This window comes from Hyperolius riggenbachi, chromosome 8 (assembly GCF_040937935.1).
Source record: "Hyperolius riggenbachi isolate aHypRig1 chromosome 8, aHypRig1.pri, whole genome shotgun sequence".
In the NCBI taxonomy this organism is placed as follows: domain Eukaryota; kingdom Metazoa; phylum Chordata; class Amphibia; order Anura; family Hyperoliidae; genus Hyperolius; species Hyperolius riggenbachi.
The window spans coordinates 225,748,707-225,768,822 of NC_090653.1; the positions used below are offsets into that span (position 1 = coordinate 225,748,707).

The 20,116-nt window shown below is 44.6% G+C and overlaps 1 protein-coding gene across 1 annotated transcript in view; it reads right to left on the reverse strand.

Annotated features, from left to right (window-relative positions):
* Nucleotides 1-20,116, reverse strand: part of LOC137527604 (5'-nucleotidase domain-containing protein 2-like) — a 118,247-nt gene that overhangs the window by 47,769 nt on the left and 50,362 nt on the right. The gene's annotated exons all lie outside the window — the stretch shown is intronic.

Here is a 20,116-nt window from a genome sequence, read left to right on the forward strand (position 1 = left end):
CAGTGTTTTGATCTGTTCACCATCAACATTGCGTGCAGCAGCAACCACAGCCTCCCAGACACTGTTCAGAAAGGTGTACTGTTTTCCCTCCTTGTAAATCTCACATTTTATGATGGACCACAGGTTCTCAATGGGGTTCAGATCAGGTGAACAAGGAGGCCATGTCATTAGTTTTTCTTCTTTTATACCCTTTCTTGCCAGCCACGCTGTGGAGTACTTGGACGCGTGTGATGGAGCAATGTCCTGCATGAAAATCATGTTTTTCTTGAAGGATGCAGACTTTTTCCTGTACCACTGCTTGAAGAAGGTGTCCTCCAGAAACTGGCAGTAGGACTGGGAGTTGAGCTTGACTCCATCCTCAACCCAAAAAGGTCCCACAAGCTCATCTTTGATGATACCAGCCCAAACCAGTACTCCACCTCCACCTTGCTGGCGTCTGAGTCGGACTGGAGCGCTCTGCCCTTTACCAATCCAGCCATGGGCCCTTCCATCTGGCCCATCAAGACTCACTCATTTCATCAGTCCAGGGGCGTAGCAATAGGGGTTGCAGAGGTAGCGACCGCATCGGGGCCCTTGGGCCAGAGGGGCCCCGAAGGGCCCTCCCTCAACTACAGTATTAGCTCTCTATTGGTCCTGTGCTCATAATAATCACTTCTATAGATACTTTGAATAGTGGTAATCCTTAACAAAGTGTTCCCCATCCCCTTCTTGCACCTCTGACACTGTATTTGCCATTGGCAGATTTTGGTGCACCGTATCGTTATGTTTAGACTGCTTGGGGGGCCCCATTGTAAAACTTGCATCGGGACCCACAGCTCCTTAGCTACGCCACTGCATCAGTCCATAAAACCTTAGAAAAATCTAGAGATATTTCTTGGCCCAGTCTTGACGTTTCAGCTTGTCTGTCTTGTTCAATGGTGGTCATCTTTCAGCCTTTCTTACCTTGGCCATGTCTGAGTATTGCACACCTTGTGCTTTTGGGCACTCCAGTGATGTTGCAGCTCTGAAATATGGGCAAGCTGGTAGCAAGTGGCATCTTGGCAGCTGCACGCTTGACTTCTCAGTTTATGGGCAGTTATTTTGCACCTTGGTTTTTCCACACGCTTCTTGCGACCCTGTTGACCATTTTGAATGAAACGCTTGATTGTTCGATGATCACGCTTCAGAAGCTTTGCAATTTTAAGAGTGCTGCATCCCTCTGCAAGATATCTTACTATTTTTGACTTTTCTGAGCCTGTCAAGTCCTTCTTTTGACCCATTTTGCCAAAGGAAAGGAAGTTGCCTAATAATTATGCACACCTGATATAGGGTGTTGATGTCATTAGACCACACCCCTTCTCATTACAGAGATACACATCACCTAATATGCTTAATTGGTAGTAGGCTTTCGAGCCTATACAGCTTGGAGTAAGACAACATGCATAAAGAGGACGATCAAAATACTCATTTGCCTAATAATTCTGCACTCCCTGTATATGCACGTCCACTTTCTGTATTCAACTTCTGTGCCGTTCTGATGGTGGCATTGTGTTTTCTCAGAATGAAGGGTATAAACACTAATCTTTAAGCCACACTGAAGCAAAAAAATAAAATCCCACACCACCACGAAATAATGAATTGTATGATGTACACAATTCATAGAACATAAGTAACAAAGAAAAAAAAAAGTTATTTTTATTTTTAGCTATATAGCTTTTTATAAGATTGCATCATTGTCATATTTGCAAATTACAAACCACACTGTATTTTAAACTATAAAACAGAGTAGAGCTGATGACCCTTTGAACTCCCCTGCAGTAAAACCTTATCTGAAGCTGTTTGTCTCACTGTTTCTTTGATGTATAAGTGCTCCAGAGAACAGGACAGTCTTTACCCATGTTGGGTCTGAGAGTTCAGAGAAGCTCTTTTGCATAGATAACTGAAGTTTCTTAAAGGGAACCTTAACTGAGAGGCATATGGATGTTTCCATTTAAACAATACCAGTTGCTTGTCAGTCCTGCTGATCTCTTTTGCTGCAGCAGTGGCTGAATCACACACCTGAAACAAGCATGCAGCTAATACAGTCTGACTTCAGTCAGAGCACCTGATGTGCATGCATGTTCAAAGGCTGTAGCTGAAAGTATTAGATACACCGGATCAGCAGGAGAGTCAGGCAACTGGTATTACCGTATTTAAAAAAGGAAAAATCCATATCCTCAGTTTAGGTTCCCTTTAACTCTTCCTGTACTGGAAACAATAGGAGACTCATCTCTTTGCTACTAATGTTCTTTTTCATAGCTGTACTACACATACAGTTCATTATATAAGTTCATTTGGACTTCATATTGCCGGCATCAGAATACACACAAGTGATCCCCGCCAAGAGATACAAGCCAGCTCCTGGACATGACAGATCGGTCCAGTAATCTCCCATCCTTGTAGCCATAAATCTACCCCAGCCTCATTAAACCAAGAAATGTGTATATGTTCTCCCACACTGGCAGCACTGGGATTATGAAAAGGATTCAGCTGATACAAAATCTGACCTTTAACCAACATCTAAGCATCAAGAGAAGCACATTTACGTTCCATCCAAGATGCTTCCTGTTTGCACAACAAACAGTTTGACAAAAACAGTTTCATCCTTCAGCAAATATGAACATCCTCAAAATGCTAGTGAGATACAGAGGGCAAGGCTGACCGCAGCAGAGGCCATGTGTCAACACAAAGTCTGAACGTATGGAAAGCCACCTGCGCCTTGTCCACAGCAATCAGGTTCCCCCTCGCTGCCAAAGCAGGCTGGGAAATGATAGATTAAAGGATAAGTCCACTTTACACATTTCCTGCACCTGTCCAGCAGCTATAAAGAAATACTAAATACTACTTTCCTGAAGGTCTATTTTCACCTGCTAAATCCTGCAGCCTCCAGAAGGATTTTTGGCGCAGCTGTTCCTACCCTTTCCTGCCACTAGAGGTCAAGGTTTATTATACAGGATACAGGCTCTATTATCAGGAATCAGGATTCTTTATTTCGCCAAGCATGACTAGGTCATGCCCGGAATTGGTTTTGGCACAGAACATATAGCACAAGGAGAGAAAGAAGAAACAGAGGACAAGCAATTACATTTACATTATATCACACTTAACATTTGCGTTACATTACATTAGCAGCAATTTTGCATCACCCGTGACAGTACTGAAAAAGTCCTAGAATGGCCTATTATCAAATAGTTTTTATGTCACATTGATTTGTGTGCTGATGGGAGTATGTGGAGGGAGTTAAGGAGGCTGACGGCCGAGGGGAAGAAAGAGTTACTGTGTCTGGCAGTCCTTGTGGAAATGGCCCGAAGTCTCCGTCCTAGTGGGAGCTGGCAGAAGTAGCGATGGCCCGGGTGAGTAGGATCGTTAGTGATCCTCAACGCCCTTGATCTCAGCCTTCTCCTGTGTAGGAGGTCGAGTGAGGGGAGAGGTCTTCCAACGACCCTCTCCGCTGCCCTGATGACCCTCTGAAGTGCGAGCCTGTCGCTGGCGCCGGTGTACCAGACCAGGATGGAAGAGCAGACGATCGATTCAATGGTGGTGGAGTAGAAGCTGATCAGAATCTCTGGTGCCATGCCGAACTTCCTTAGCTGACGAAGGAAGTAGAGTCTCTGCTGGGCTTTCCTTTGGATGGCAGTGATGTTAGGTCTCCAGCTAAGGTCACTGGAGATGGTAGTGCCCAGGAGACGGGCACAAGGCACTCTGGCCACTTCTGTACCCTCAATGTGGATTGGTGGTGGGGGGGTGCGGCCTTCCTGAAGTCAATGATTAGCTCTACAGTTTTTGTGGTGTTGAGCACTAGCTTGTTCTCCCTGCACCATTGGGAGATTCTTTCCACCTGCTGACAGTACTCCTGGATATTGTCCTTGGTGACGAGACCGACGATGGTAGTGTCGTCGGCAAACTTGATGACCTTGACTGAGTCTGCCTTGGATCTGCAATTGTTTGTGTAGAGGGAGAACAGCAGTGGAGACAAGACACAGCCTTGGGGGGCACCTGTGTTCGTGGTCATGGTTTGTGAGTAGATGTCACCCAGCCTAACAGTTTGAGTCCTGTTTGGATCACAGACTTTCTCACAGAGGCGTAGGCTAGGGTGAACACCAAGAGTGGCTAGTTCTTCTTGTAAGATGCGTGGACAAATAGTGTTAAATGCCGAGCTAAAGTCCAGGAGTAGTACTCTGGCATACGTGTCTGGTCTGTCAAGGTGGTCATAAATGGACTCCAGGCAGATGTTTATAGCGTCATCAGTGGACCTGTTTGCCCTATACGCAAACTGATGGGGGTCTAGAAGGGGCAAGGTGGAGATCTTAAGGTTGGATAGGACCACTCGCTCTAGAGTTTTCATTATGATGGACGTAAGGGCTACCGGCCTGTAGTGGTTCTATTATGCTGAATGAATAGTGATAATATGGTATTGCATGGCTAAAGGACGACTGAAGTAAGAGGGATATGGAGGCTGCTATATTAAATTTTGTGTTGAGTCATACTAGTTGCCTGGCAGCCCTGCTGATCCTCTGCCGCCTCTAATACTTTAGCCGCAGACCCTGAACAAGCATATGCAGATCAGGTGTGACACTGTCAGATCTACCAAGATTAGCCACATGCATGTTTTTTTGTGCGATTCAAACACTACTACAGCCAAACAGATCAGCAGGACTGCCAGCCAACTGGTATTTAAAAAGGAAATAAATATGGCAGCCTCCATATTAGTCTAGCTACAGTTGTCCTTTAACTTTATACAAACCCCTGGAAATTTAATTTGCTTTGCCAGAGGCCAAACATGAAAGGAATCCTTACTGGATCAAACTGCTCAGAGCTGAGACAAGAGGTTATATAAAAAGCATGGTGAAACCCATAATCCTTTGAGACACATTAGAGTAGAGAGTTTAGGGTCTTTTTAAATGCAGTAACTGATAACGCTAGAGTAGCTGTTCTTTAATAAAAACATTGACTTAAACTATCCTAAGGTTGGGCAGGATAACAACTGATCTAGAAAAACCGGACTGGACTAATAATTGTCTGGTCAGGATTTTCCAGGAAAGGCATACCTGGGTTGCTGAAGGCTATATAAAATTAGTGGTTGTGACTAAGGCTTCTTGCACACCAAGACGTTGCATTAGGTGGCACGTTAAGGTCGCATAACGTGCACCTAACACAACGTATGGTGCTGCAAGAGCCGACGGTAGAGTGAGCCGCGTTAGGCGGCTCGAGTCCTATAATGTCTCCCAGAGTGGCGCTGATTGGCCAGTGGGACCACGTGATGCGGAGTGAGACACTCCGCATCACGTGGTCCCGCCGGCCAATCAGCGCCCGCCAGTGCAGTGAATATTAAGTAGCCATGTGCGCGGCTACTGTAGCTGGCTCTCCCCGCCTCCTCCGCCCCCCACTGCGCATGTGCAAACAGTCTAACGCGGCTATAGCTGCTCCAACGCCGTAGCATGCTGCACTTTGCACAGAACGTGCAGCGTTACATGTAACGCAACGTGGGCTGTGTGAACAGCCCACTTGTGTTACATTGCTGTGCGTTGGGGGAGCGTTACAGGCGCACTAACGTGCGCCTGTAACGTCTTGGTGTGCAAGCAGCCTAAAGCTGCATGCACCTTCCACAGCAAGAAATTAGGATCCAAAACATTTTTTTCCCGTGGACTACTGCACAGATAGCAATCCTATCACTGTCACTAACTTGCAACAATTCACAGTTATGACAATATGATGAGAGTTGCCAACTGTGCGAGCAGTTAAAGGACAAATTTAGTGCGAACAATATGGAGGCTGCCATATTTATTTCCTTTTAAAACAATAGCAGTTGCCTGGCAGCCCTGCTGATCCATTTGGCTGCAGTGGTGTCTGAATAACACCAGAGACAAGCATGGGGCTAATCTTGTCAGATCTGACAATCTCAGAATCACCTAAGCTGCATATGCTTGTTCAGGGTTTGTGGCTAAAAAAGTATTAGAGGCAGAGAATAAGCCAGGCAACTAGTATTGCAAAAAGGAAATAAATATGGCAGCCTCCATATACCGAACTGATCAGTTGAACACTTAAAAAAGGACTGAGCACCTCTCATGGGCATGCCTTTAAGCCAGGCGACTTCCAACACAGTCATGCTATGACCCCTCTGGAGGAGCCTCTTGCAATGGCCATGCGTGTCACTTCCTCTTCCTGCCTCATTCAGTGATGCACGTCTCTAACAGAGAAGACCGGGGTGACCCGGAAGTTATAACATAGCCAAGATGGCAGCCGCTATTTTTAAACTGAAATCGAACGAAAACATTTGGTGTAGAACGGTGATTCAGGAATCAAATGAAAGAGGAGAACAGAAAGGTATGCATCTTTAAGTACTTTGCAGTACTGGTCGGAGTCTTAAAGGCATACCCATGAGAGGTGCTCGGAGTCCCTTTAATGGTACATGGGAGTAAAGTGCAATACTAGGATTCTACCATCAATTTAGCGACGTATAATGACAACAGTGGCGCCAACAGAATAAAAAAAAGAGAACCGTATTTAAAAACAGTAAAACAAGGGGGTAAGGGTGGACTTACCTCCCCAATATTCAAACAACCACTGTGGTCAATATGCAAAAAAAATTTAATCTGTACTCCGAGATACACAATTGCAATGCGTTTCACGGGTCTCTAGCCCGCTTCCTCAGGCAAAACACAAAAAATGGAGTAGCTCAGAAGTTGTGCCAATGTAGCGCAGCGCCCACAGAGGAGATTAAATGTTTTTTTTGCATATTGACCACAGTGGTTGTGTTTGCATATTGGGGAGGTAAGTCCACCCTTACCCCCTTGTTTTACGGTTTTTAAATACGGTTCTTTTTTTTATTCTGTTGGCGCCTCTGTTGTCATTATACATTGTTATCCACCTGGTGGATGGGTGTGCACACCCCCTCTTTTTCCTACTACAGAGAGCGACTTCTTAAACCTGAGTGGGGACGGGTCTAATATCCCCATATGCGCTTATAGTGGTTGCCTGGTCCTCGGCAACCCGTGTTTGTGAGCATATTTCTTAATTGCTTATTACATCAATAATCATCAACAGTAATACACTATTGGGGGCTCCGGTCTCTATCTTTTTGTCTCTTTACATATCAATTTAGCGATGGAGCCTTCATGGATTCTCCCACAGCTGTCCCTTAACAATTCCCCCTCACCTGCCCGACTACTAAGCTTACCTCCCTCCCCCAAATGTAAAATCCTTCGCAATGCCTAGCAACGACCTGATGTATTTGGGGCTGAAAACACACAGCATTCATATCACATCTGTACAGGGTTTATGGCTTTGCACATGGAGCAGCAGAGATCATGGTGCATTTGGAAAACTGCAGTGCAACCGCTAAGCTCTAACCCTTGTATACCTTGTGGAACCGTCAGTAATTCTATTTCAGGTTCGACCGGCTGGTCTGACCCCGACGTCCCTGTTCACTACTTACTGTTTGTTTCAAGTTGGATTACTCTTTAAAGGAAAGGTTCAGGGAGGGTGGGTAAAAAATAAAAATCAAATTCCACTTACCTGGGGCTTCCTCCAGCCCGTGGCAGGCAGGAGGTGCCCTCGCCGCCGCTCCGCAGGCTCCCGGTGGCCGACCCGACCTGGCCAGGCCGGCTGCCAGGTCGGGCTCTTCTGCGCTCCAAGGCCCGGAACTTCTGCGTCCCACGCCGGCGCTCTGACGTCATTGGACGTCCTCCGGGCTCTACTGCGCATGCGCAGTAGTTCTGCGCCTGCGCAGTAGAGCCCGGAGGACGTCCGATGACGTCAGAGCGCCGGCGTGGGGACGCAGAAGTTCCGGGCCTTGGAGCGCAGAAGAGCCCGACCTGGCAGCCGGCCTGGCCAGGTCGGCCACCGGGAGCCTGCGGAGCGGCGGCGAGGGCACCTCCTGCCTGCCACGGACTGGAGGAAGCCCCAGGTAAGTGGAATTTGATTTTTATTTTTTACCCACCCTCCCTGAACCTTCCCTTTAAGGTGGCCATACATCTAGCGATTTGGCTGTACAATCGATCATTTTATAGACTCGATAAAGCATCTAGTGTGCTCCAGAATTCCCAATCGATGAAAAGTGGCTGAAATGTCGAATCGACCAACTTAGTCGATCGAGCAGGATGCAAGATATCGGTCAATCCCACAGGAATTGGCTGTTCGTGTGTCATTTGATCCACAAACTATTTTTGTATTCAGAGCATGGAGACACCATCGTTCAGATCAATTAGTGAAGGTGAATTGCATAGGATAGCGCCTGTAGTGTGTGGGTCACTAGTCAATCGACTTTCAATCAGCTATAGTGAAGTCAATTCCTTAATAAACTCATTGTTTTGTCGATTAAATCAGAATCGCTAGATGTATGGCTACCGTCATACTATGAATTTGTATACTACTGCAATATTTGGCATACTGTTTATTTTCTTCCCTCTATGGAAGCCCTGTAATAAAGATATGTTTGAAACTAAAAGATCCCTTTTAGCTGCGGATGCTGCAACTGCAGTAGCACAAGCCCCAATTCCAGAACTCTGCAGCAATCATCACTATAATCTGAGACGGGGCAGGTAACCTCATCAGTTTTTGACACCACCAGATATCAGTATTAAAAAAACAAAACAAACACACACACACACAGACACACACACACACACACACACAGACACACACAGACACACAGACACACACACAGACACACACACACACACACAGACACACACACAGACACACACAGACACACACAGACACACACACAGACACACACAGACACACACAGAGACACACACAGAGACACAGACAGAGACACAGACAGAGACACAGACAGAGACACAGACAGAGACACAGACAGAGACACAGACAGAGACACAGACAGAGACACAGACAGAGACACAGACAGAGACACAGACAGAGACACAGACAGAGACACAGACAGAGACACAGACAGAGACACAGACAGAGACACAGACAGAGACACAGACAGAGACACAGACAGAGACACAGACAGAGACACAGACAGAGACACAGACAGAGACACCATTTTTACTAACAAAATCTACAATATACAAACATAACTAGTACAGAAAAATACAAAAAACAATGGTAGGCAAGCCTACCCTACTTTGTAACAAATTGTTACCATGCATTCCAACCAGAAGATTTATTTTTTTTAGCTGTGAACAAAACAGACTAAACATCCTGAGAGAAATTGCCCAGTCACAATAATGTGTTCTAGGAAGCAGCACAATGGGTAGAGCAAGCACAGTGATGACATGCTGCGTCCCATGTCCCAGAGAATGGAGTGTATGATGTACAAACACTATATGTACTGTACAGTCAAACTTACTAATCACCCCACCACTCTACAGCACAGCTCAAGGCCCATTAACCCTAATCCACTGCGCTACGCTCCATTGACTTATGGCCCCAGGTGAGAGCACAGCAAGGCAAATACACTGGACGTTCATACAGGTGTGAAAAAGAATGCAATTCAATCTGCACAGCAGAAGATGAGGGCAGGTCAGCTATCATCTGATCTCCGCACCTCTCCTGCAGGGGACACCTACGTGCACACAGCCAGCAAGCCAGGTGAATGAAAAAACACCCTATACCTAATAGAAAAGTTAGTATTTCTACATTTTTTTTCTTTTTTAAACAAAAAGGAGAAGGAAACCAAATATGGTAAAAAGGGACAGTTATTATGCAATCTTTTGCACCATATGCTTTAGTGTTGCAAAAGTGGATATGGACTGCGCATGTCAACTGAAAGGTGGAAATCCACATTAAGACCTTATAATGTACTATGAGGTCTGCAATATAGAACTGTAAATGTATCATTTTTCATGTATGTGCTAGTGAACAACAAGTGTTAATCCTGAATTAGATCAAAAAGGGCAACAACCCTGAAAACCTTGAAGTAGTTTCTCATGTTCTTGAGAGTAACCGAGCAGCTCAGGGTGACCCAAACCACTAGGAATGTAGAGTAGGATAAAAGACCGAAAAGCCCTCCTACTGAAAAGCAATGCTTGGTGTGATTTGCCAGAAGGAAAATTTGCAATAATTCAGCTATCCGTGAACATTTGTGGTTACCCACAATGCACCACTACTGAATATGCAAATTCTCTTTTACAGGTCATGTTCTTGACAAACTGTATTTTGTCAAACAGGAAGTAGTTTCACTAAGAGGACATTATTGGATTCCAATCCACATGGAATGCAGCAATTATGGTCATTAGAAACAGTGGCCATGTTAATGTGGCCCAGAGATTTTAATTTTCCATGTGCACACGCTACAAACATCTACATAAACATGCTATACTGAACTCTGCTGAGGCCACCATTCGAGCACAGTCGCAGCTGAGAAGTGTGCACAGGAACTGGAGGAGGTCACTAAAGACATGGCATGCTTTTACTGCAGATGTAATAGTAGGCTTGGGCCATCCTCCATAGAGACAAGAATGTATTTAGGGCTTTCTGCACCTTCAAAATTTCCCTCTTTAGATCTTCCTACTCTGGCAAAGCAAATATGTGAGAGTGAGCTTTTACAAACTAAAAACCTTATCACAAGGTCTACAAACTTCTCTGGGTGAAGTACCACTGGAAAGCTTTGCAAATATTTTTATGCGGCACATTGCACAATGTTTAGTCCAATCCAAGCTTTAGCGAGATAACCAAGCTATGCAATAGTTTTTTTTCTTAATATAAAACCACTGTACCTTTTCTCATTTCAATTTTTTATTTTATATTACTGAACATGTTCCAGTTAAAGAGAACCCGAGGTGGGTTTGAAGATTATTATCTGCATACAGAGGCTGGATCTGCCTATACAACCCAGCCTCTGTTGCTATCCCAAACCCCCCTAAGGTCCCCCTGCAATCCCTCATAAATCACAGCCACGCTGCTGACAAACAGCTTGTCAGAGCTGGCTGTGTTTATCTGTATAGTGTCAGTCTGCTGCTCTCCCCGCCTCCTGCAGAACTCCAGTCCCCGCCTGCATCCCTTCCCTCCCTGCTGATTGGAGGTAAGGACGGGGGCAGGGACCGGAGCTATGCAGGAGGCGGGGGAGCAGCTGAGACTGACACTACAGATGTAAACACAGCCTCACAGCACGGCTGTGATTTATGAGGGATTGCAGAGTGCAGGGGGACCTTAGTGGGGTTTGGGATAGCAACAGAGGCTGGGCTGTATAGGTAGATCCAGCCTCTGTATGCAGATAACATTCTTTAAACACACCTCGGGTTCTCTTTAAGAGGACTAATCCCTTTATTCAAGAGAAGCCCCAGGTAAAATGTACACATACGTGGGCACAACATGGTGCCTTATATTAAGAGAGAAGTTAAAAAAAGAAACTCCTGTCATGTTAGAAAAACTCACAAAAGCAATGAAATGGCATTTTACAAGATTAATTTAGTCAGTGATTGCCCATTGTTAAAGAGCACCAGAGATGAAGAAGAAATAGGTTTATACAAACCTGGGGCTTCCTTCAACTCCATAAGCCTGGATCGCTCCCACGCCACCTTTCTCCACCGGCACCGGGTCCTGTCATTTCATCCAGTCGACGCAAGCGCAGTGCGCTTCCTCCCTACACTCAGTGGCTGGATGGTGTAATGGTTAAGGGCTCTGCCTCTGACACAGGAGACCTGGGTTCAAATCCTGGCTCTTCCTGTTCAGTAAGCCAGCACCTATTTCAGTAAGGAGTTTCTTGGGCAAGTTTCCTTAACACTGCTACTGCGTGCGCTCTAGTGGCTGCCTCGCAAGCACTTTGAGTCCGACAGGAGAAAGGCGCTATACAAAAACTGCCATTATTATTATTATTACATTATTATTACTACGCAGGCACATGCATACAGAGCCGGAGGTAGCCCCTGTGGCTGCGGAAGACTGGTCGCGTCCGGCGGAAGTGACGGGACCCGGTACCGGCGATAGAGGCAGCGGAGGATGGCGGCGTGGCAGTGATCCAGGCTTATGGAGCTAGAGGAAGCCCCATGTATAACATTTTTCCATGTTTAAGCTTTCCCTCGTCTCTGGTTCCCTTTCATAAAATTTCACAATGTAAATCAGGGAGAGGAAATCTTTAAAAGAGGCCACATCTTTAGTCCTGCCAGGTGATCTAGGCCGAAGGTTTGTTTACTGAGAGGTCTATGCACAGAGGGAGATACTGCTTGCTTGGCAGTTGGAAAAAAAAGCAGTCATTTCCCACAATGCAATTAAGTTCACAGACAGCAAACTGTCAGGGCCTTGGCCATAACATCACACTGTGGAAAGGGTTTCACCACAATATCAGCCATCCAAAATGATCAATTCGAGAAAATATAAAGATTTCTCGTGGGAGAGGGTGTATCCGCTAATTGGGATGAAATCCAATCCTGGATTAAAGTTCCCCTTTAGTAGTATTGTACCTCTGTCTTATTTGTTGTATTTTCCTGGAGAAGTTTTAGTATGGCTGTACTACATAAATTGCGGTGACCATGCGAGTAAGGGCTGGTGCACACCAAGAGCGCTTCTGAGCACTTTTAAAAACGCTAGCACTTTAAAAAGCGCTTGGCTGGCGTATTAGAATGGGATGGATCACACCAGAGCGATGCGATTTTTTTTTTTCTTCTCGCCAAATGCGGGTCCTGCAGCATTTCAGCCTCAAAGTAGAGGCCTGCGTGGGTCCACTTTTTCATACCCGCACCCGACCCGCACCCCGCTACCTGCACCAGACCCGCGACCCGCTTTCTGATGAATTTGATACCCGCAACCCGCTACCCGTTTTTTTACATTTTCTTCTAAAGTGCACATTTAAAGTAATATTGGGGAGCTGTAAAGTTAATAAAACCTATTTTTATACACAAATCAAAGCTAAAGAAGGTTTTTTAGCTTTAGAAGATAGATAGATATCTATAAGGTTTTTAGCTTGTTTTCACTACCCGCGACCCGCACCCACAGACCGCTACCCGCACCCGACCCGCAGCTTAAATCAATTCGGGTAACCGAACCCGACCCGCATTTCGGGTTACCCGCGGGTACCCGACCCGCTGCAGGTCTCTACCTCAAAGTACAGGTAGTCCCCGGTTAACGAACGAGATAGGGACTATAGGTTCGTTCTTAACCTGAATCTGTTCTTGAGTCGGAACAATGTACTCTATCCCCTGTACCTCTGTGCCCCCCAGTGCCTCCAGTGTCCCCCTCTGTGCCTGCTTATACAAAAGTTTAAAAGCCATTTTTTTCTTATAGTTGAGAAAATCTATTTAACAAAATTCAAAGTTCAATTTGAAAATTTTTGGCTTGTTCCCATGGAATCACTGAATTCATGCCGTTCGTATCGGCGGGTCATTCGTAAGTCGGGCGTTCGTAAGTCGGGGACTACCTGTATAGGAAAGTGGTAAATCGCTAGCGATTTTCCAAGCATTTACTGTATATAAAAATGCTCCAAAAATTGCTAGGAAATAAAAAGATAAAAATCGCTAGGCACATGCCTAGAATCGCCTTGAAAAAAACAAACAAAGAAAAACGCTAAGAGTTTGCGATTTCGCTAGCGCTTTTTGGTGTGCACAGGCCCTGTGATCCAAGAGAGTCTTCTGGTGATGGCCACCAGTACTACACTACTACACTGACATCAGCCACTGGGATTCTGCATTTTTAGCTGGGCTCTAACATTTAGGACTAGTTCACAGCATTCAGTTGCGTTGAATAATTCTTCAGGTCAACTCACTACCCATAAAATTCTATGGGACTGGTCACAGTACACTGCGCTGTAACTGATCACATTATTCTAACTTGTTCCATGCAGGCTTTGTATTAATGTCTAAGTCCAGTCGCCTCCATTGCAGTTCACATATTTATGTAAAAAAGAAAGGGGGAAAAAAAAAAAAAAGTGGATCCAGAAGCACCCACAAACAGGGGCAGATGAAAAGTGTGTGCCCAGGTCCTCATCCCTGCACCAAGGGGTCACTAATAGCAAAAATACCCCAAAGGACCAGCATCACATGAAGCAATTGTAGCTCAAATACTTTATGTAATCATTGTATTGTATGATAAAGTATTTGAGCTATATTTATGCAATGCATAATGCATAATAGTGCCCATACATGGCACAATTTTCTCGGGATTACAAATGGTTTGATTCTGCCGTTAGATTGAATATAAAGATTTTTCCAAAAAATAAATTTAATAGTTCGTTTTTCTTGATCGAAAAAGATTTGACTTTCATTGGATTGTTTTGGTTGCATAAATGTGAAAAATCTAACGTTATTGTACCGCGTATTGACACCATAAGGAGTCATTAGTGAAGACCCTGGCAGTGTAGTCCTGTGTGCACAGGAAGCATCAATCCCTACCAACAGCTCTGTTAGGATAGTGCGGAACCGCTGGAATGGCTACATTTCCAGGTTATTCAGAACTATTTTTATATGCCAACATTTCAAAGCGAATTCAAAGTAGTGAGGAATGTGTATGGGCTTTAAAAAAAAAAAAAATTTTAGTTATAAGTCTTTACATACATAGTGACAAGACAATATACTCTGTACAGCGCTGCATAATGTCAGCTCTATATAAATACTAAAATAAACACATTAAAATGTATGAAATGATTTACCATGAGGAGGGTGAAGTCCTATCTGAGCAAACACTCCTGTAGCAGGATGGGGGGCGGTGTTGCCTATTCCAGTCTTTGCTGTATTTCATAATAGCAGTAGCCAGCAAGTCTAAGTACCCCTCCCCCTTAGAAAGCAAAATCAATAGCAAGAGGCTGAGCATATTTACCAAATTCATTTCAGAAGTGACATTACCCAGAGCCTTGCTTTTAGATCCTGCGGCAGGTGGTAGGATATTAGCAACAGATGCGGCTGTCCAGATGGAGACCTGTGGAATGGTTCCATCCGCAGCAATTGGGCACACATTTTAGTTTGTGGTTGCTGGAGAAAAGAAACTACTTTTGTAATTCAAGGAAAGCATGTAAAATATGCACCGACTTGGGTAAGACGTAGATACTGGGTTTGACTAGTTATTTCAAGCCATTGGACATTTCCATGTATACTTGAACTTTAAGCTCATCTCTAGAAGAAGATGGGGGCAAAGAAGTCTCAAGCCCGGTACGCACATTCAATTTTGATTGGCCAATAATTGTTTTTATTACTTAGTATTTATATAGTGCCAACATATACATCTATATACTGTATCAGATTTAAATTTATTATATAGTCACCACTAACTGTCCCTCAGAGGAGCTCACATTCTAATTACTACCATATGTATGTATCGTGTAGTATTTGTATCGTAGTCTAGGGCCAATTTACTTATCAGTTTTTTTGGAGGGGGGGATGTGGGAGGAAACCAGAGTGCATGGAGTAAACTCACAGACATGGGGAGAACATACAAACTCCTTGCAAATTACCTGGCTGGGATCTGGGATTTGAACCAGGGACCCAGCCAGCTGTGGCCATTTAAATTCCAAAAAAAGGGGGGGGGCATTCCAATGAATCCTATCCAGGTCAAGTGAGCCCCAGAGCAGGGCTAAGGCTCAACACACACCATACAATCTTGGTTGTTCAATATTACCACTTTCATGTAGTATAAGAGCTTATCCAATCATTCAAGGTATTTTGAATTTGTTGGCCCATCTACTACATAGATTTGGTAAATCTGTACAACCAAGATTGTATGGTGTGTGTTGAGCTTAAGTTTACCACTTTTACAATCTGTTTATAGAATTTAAGGTCTGTTGGCCCTCATTCTACATGAGGTGGCAAAATTGGCAAATTATTACCCAAACAAAATTGTATGTGTGTATGCACCGTTACCCTAGATTTCACTTCTATGCAGAGGACAAGGACTGAAAGGCTTTCCGAAGGCACAGCCTCCTTCACATTAATGGAATTTAGTGGGAGAGGGCTATACACAGATTTGGCCCACAGTGGTGGACGTGACCATGGCCTGTATGTTCAGACAACTGCGTCACACTGCTACTTTCACCATTATCATGTGAACCAAAGTCATTCAGATCAAACTACTACTACAGTGTTGGCAGCTGGGAGCTTTGTACACGGCTAGTGGCAAGAATGCTCCACGATTAGATTATGAATGCTCGTAGATTAGATTGTGAACGCCTGAGGGACAGTTGGTGACAAAACTCTATGAAAGTGGAACTTTTGCGCAGGGCAGAAGGAAAACCGAGAAATGCACCCTGTATGTATTTAGAGAGTTTAGCCTGTAATTCCCACTCATCCATGACTAAACATAAGTTGCAATTTAATCCCTCATGGCAGAGAACTCATTTGTAAATACAGAATGTTAATATTTCTGCTTCCATGAAAGCAGGAGGTAGACCAGCTGCAGATTTATTGCAGGATTTGGATGAGCTGTAACAAAAGTTTTTGTTTAAAAGTTATGCTATTGTGTATCTTTTAGAGCAGAGGAAGTGAGATGAGGTCCGCTTGAAGCAGCATGCCCTAAGGATGGGCAGGGGGGGCTGGCTTCAACTGGAAGAGCAATCATTCTCCTAGTTTATACCCAGGTTCATTCACGATTATATGAATTTGTATGCAAACATATGCAACTTGAAAATGAGCCAATCAAGTTCCACCAAGGTTTAAATTGATTGGTCCAATAAGGGCCCTTTTCCACTAGCTGTGATCCATTTCAAACACCGGATCCCAGCCTTTTTGCCAATCACAATAGCACCTCAATTTACATGTAAAATCGCAGGGCTCATTTTCCACTAGCAAATCTCAGTGCAATTACGTTTTGTTCCCAACTGCTGCAAGGCACAATTGTAGCAAGTGGAAAGAGTAGCTTGGGTGACTCCAAGTACAGCGTGATTTCAATGGCAGTGGAAAAGGGTCCTGAACAGAACATGGAAAACAAAACAACGCACGCAAACAAACGCACGCGAACTGCAGCTGGAGTGGAGATTTCCAGCATATGTATTCTGTAATGTGAATTTTTTTTACTTCCTGTCCTGCCCCATTATGAAACTCAATGTGAACTGCAAACCCGCTTTGCTCGGTACCTCTTAAAGTGGACCTGAACTCAAAACTTCTTCTCTGCTCTAAGATATAAGCAACAGCATAATAACCTTTAAAAAAAACATTTCTTTATCAAAGCGGCTACAGATCCTAAAATAAATCTGCAGTGTCTACTTCCTGCTTTCATGGAAGCAGACAGTGTTAATATCCTGTGTTTACAACTTGTGATTAGCCACAGCTTATAAGGAATTAGACAGGCTAAACTCTCTAAATACATACTGAGTGCTTTTATCTCAGTTTTCCCTACTGTCCTGTGCAAGAGTTCATATCAAATACACTTTTTAAAGTGGATCTGAAGATTAATATGCAAGGAATTTGAGTAAATGCTGACAGTGGGTACAGTACACATAGGAATAATGCTGACAGAGCATACTAAAAACATTACAGACGTAGGAGGTTATGCTGCAGACACCCAGATGCCACAGTTCGTATCTAAAATCCATTCTCTTAGAATCAGCCCTCCATTGAGCTACATTTTACTTCTGACAATAGAAAGTTAGAAGACAGGTCTGTGAGACCTAAAACTAGCAGATAGAGGAAGTGAAATTTCTCCCACACCTATAAAAAGGACAAAAAACAAAGCACACTTCTTGCCTGGTCATCAGTTTCCCCCTATCACTCAGCCGCTGGCTGGACGCCACACCCATCTCCCCAGCCCCCCTTGCTGCACAGTGACTGATGGAGAGGAGGCTGCCAGCGCCTGTGAGATAATAAACATCTGTGGGAGAGTTACATCACAGCCTCACGTTCTGGCACAAAATGTTCTTGTCAGGCTTGAGGGAGAACTGCGCCCGCACAAACACAAGAAGGGGGGGGGGGGGGAAGGGACGTCTACTGCAAACCAAAACAAGTACAAGTTCCCTCAATCTGCTATCAGCCCCCTCCTCACCAGCTCCCACATCCAGTCCACACCGGTTTCAGTCAGACTTGTTTTCGTTTAAAGGGGAGAACAGCCCCCTTCCATTCACTCCCCCCCCCCCCCCCCCCTCTCCACTTCACATACAGAACTCGCAATTTGCTGCAACATATAGTTCTACAAGAGGTACACTTGTATTCTGCAGCTTTGAGTCCAAAAGACACGCAAAATACACACACAAAAAAAGTGGAATTTTTAACAGTGGATTTTCTTTTGCACTTATAACTGCAGAACTGAAAATTCTCAGCAGTTTTCCACTGCAAAGAATAACACCTCTCGTCTATTTCGTATCAAACTTTCAACAATTACTGTTTACACTGCATTAGAAAGACCACACACACACACACAACACTACGTAGCTTAGGCGTTCAAGGCTCCAGTGCGAGTTTTGCATTGGGCCCCCTCAAGTGCTCTATACACAACAAGCAATATGGAGCACCACAACCTGCCAAGGACGACTGCAGTGTCAGAGGGGTGTAAGCTGGGGAGGAGTCAGATCAGTTGAGGTGATTATTGCCAGCTTAGCACCAATAAAGAGCTAATAAAGCAGTTGGAGGATCCCTAAGCCCCTCTGGTCCAGGGACCTTGGTGCTAAACAGCAGGCTGTCGCTGATATGCAGCCCTCATTATGCAGATGTTAATTCTTGAGAGAGGAAAAAACAAACAAACAAACAAACAAAAAATCTTCGCTTGGTGGTGCCAACCAGATCTGTGGACTTTGTGATCTTCCCAAGGGGCAATGAAGGGCAGTATGGGTCATGGCACACCGATTTTCCTATTCTGACCTCAATACATGGGTGCTGGTCTCAGCAAGCGATTGTGCAGGCATTGAACATGCTGGAAGGGGATTGGTTGAGAGACCTTTCCTAAATCCAGCCAGTGAGCTTTCCTCCATTCAGACTCTACCTGGCTGTCTGTTCTCCATGTCCTGCCGCTGCCATCAGTCAACTGTGTTCCAACGGCATCTGCAGTCATTTAGGCTTTTTGTAGACCTGAAGGTGAAAGACTGCCGCTAGTACCCACAACAAGACTGAAGGGCAGGGGCAGACAGCCATCAGTGGCTAGAGGACACAACTGCTGCATCTGGGAAACAGCTATACCAATCCACCAACATGCTCCATAACTGCACTCTGCATGTTCAGGAGCCAGAAATCCACCTCCTATATAGTCTATGCATGTTCACTCTGCAAGTGGAGAGGCATTCAGGAATGGAGTCTGAATAAAGCTCATTAGCCAAAAGCTTACTCTTATAAACCAAAATACTACCCAGCAAGCTCATGTGAACCAGAACTCATTGGAGCGTATAAATGGTGTCATCCTGATTCAAAGCTTCTTGCTTACAACTGAACAGACACAGATTTAATATAAACTCATTTGCAGGCCAGAAAGATGATTAAATTACCTAGCTGTTTGGCAAGAGTAGATTACCATCTCAGAAAACTAGTTCACACCCCACTATGCCCTGTGCAATATAGTCACACTCCCTGGGACGGCTTCCAGTACTGCCTTGTGCCTTGCACAGTAGCTCGGAGCTGCTCAGGTTTGACGGAAAAAGCAGAGCCCGATCCGCTCCGTGCCATTGTGCAGGCGTCCTGTGCAGTACGTGGGGAAACACTAATTACTGATAATTTTACTGTTGGAATTCGCTACAGCCCAATAGCAGAATATTGGTGATTTACTGATATTCTACTAGGGGCTATCCCTGGCAACCATTTTCAATGTATGCGAATGGCCCATTGCGCTGCAATAAAACTGACTTTACTGTATTACTGTTGATACACTGCAAACATTAGCTAAACAAATACGGTGGGGGGTTCGGGGTGGGGGTGGGGGGGAAGAATCCTGAAATGAAGTTTTCCCCTCACTGAGTTCAGTCTTCTTGAGAGTCTAAAGTTAAAGCGTTTGTGTACTTACATTGAGGCTCTGATCAATAATACTATACACCTGCATTTTTTATTTTTTTTAACCACTTCTTTAAATTCAGGCTTCCCAATCCCAGTAGGCCATTACACTGTGTTCATACAGAGAGTAAATGAGCTAGTGTGCAGATCCCCATTTGTAAAATGGGCTTTTAAATACCGGTAGCTTCCACTGCTTCTACAGTTGTGACTTGGCTTATTACATGCGTCATATCGTCACACTGACATGCGGATAACACCACTGCTTCTACAGTTGTGACTTGGCTTATCACATGCGTCATATCGTC